Source organism: Psammomys obesus, unplaced genomic scaffold, assembly GCF_907164565.1.
Source record: "Psammomys obesus unplaced genomic scaffold, mPsaObe1.curated_primary_1811, whole genome shotgun sequence".
Classification (NCBI taxonomy): domain Eukaryota; kingdom Metazoa; phylum Chordata; class Mammalia; order Rodentia; family Muridae; genus Psammomys; species Psammomys obesus.
This window is the reverse complement of record NW_026590654.1, coordinates 243,888-244,177: the sequence shown is the minus strand read 5'-3', so window position 1 is coordinate 244,177 and position 290 is coordinate 243,888.

Below are 290 nucleotides of genomic sequence, written 5' to 3'. Positions count from 1 at the left end.
GGAGGGAGGGAGGGAGGGAGGGAGGGAGGGAAAGAAAGGAAGGAAAGAAAAAGGGAGGGAGGGAAGGAGGAAGGAAGGAAGAAAGGAAGGAAGGAAAGAAGGAAGGAAGGAAGGAAGGAAGGAAGGAAGGAGGGAGGAAGAGAAAGAAAGAAAGAAAGAAAGAGAAAGAAAGAAAGAAAGAAAGAAAGGAAGGAAGGAAGGAAGGAAGGAGGGAGGAAGAGAAAGAAAGAAAGAAAGAGAGAGAGAAAGAAAGAAAGAAAGAAAGAAAGAAAGAAAGAAAGAAAGAAAGA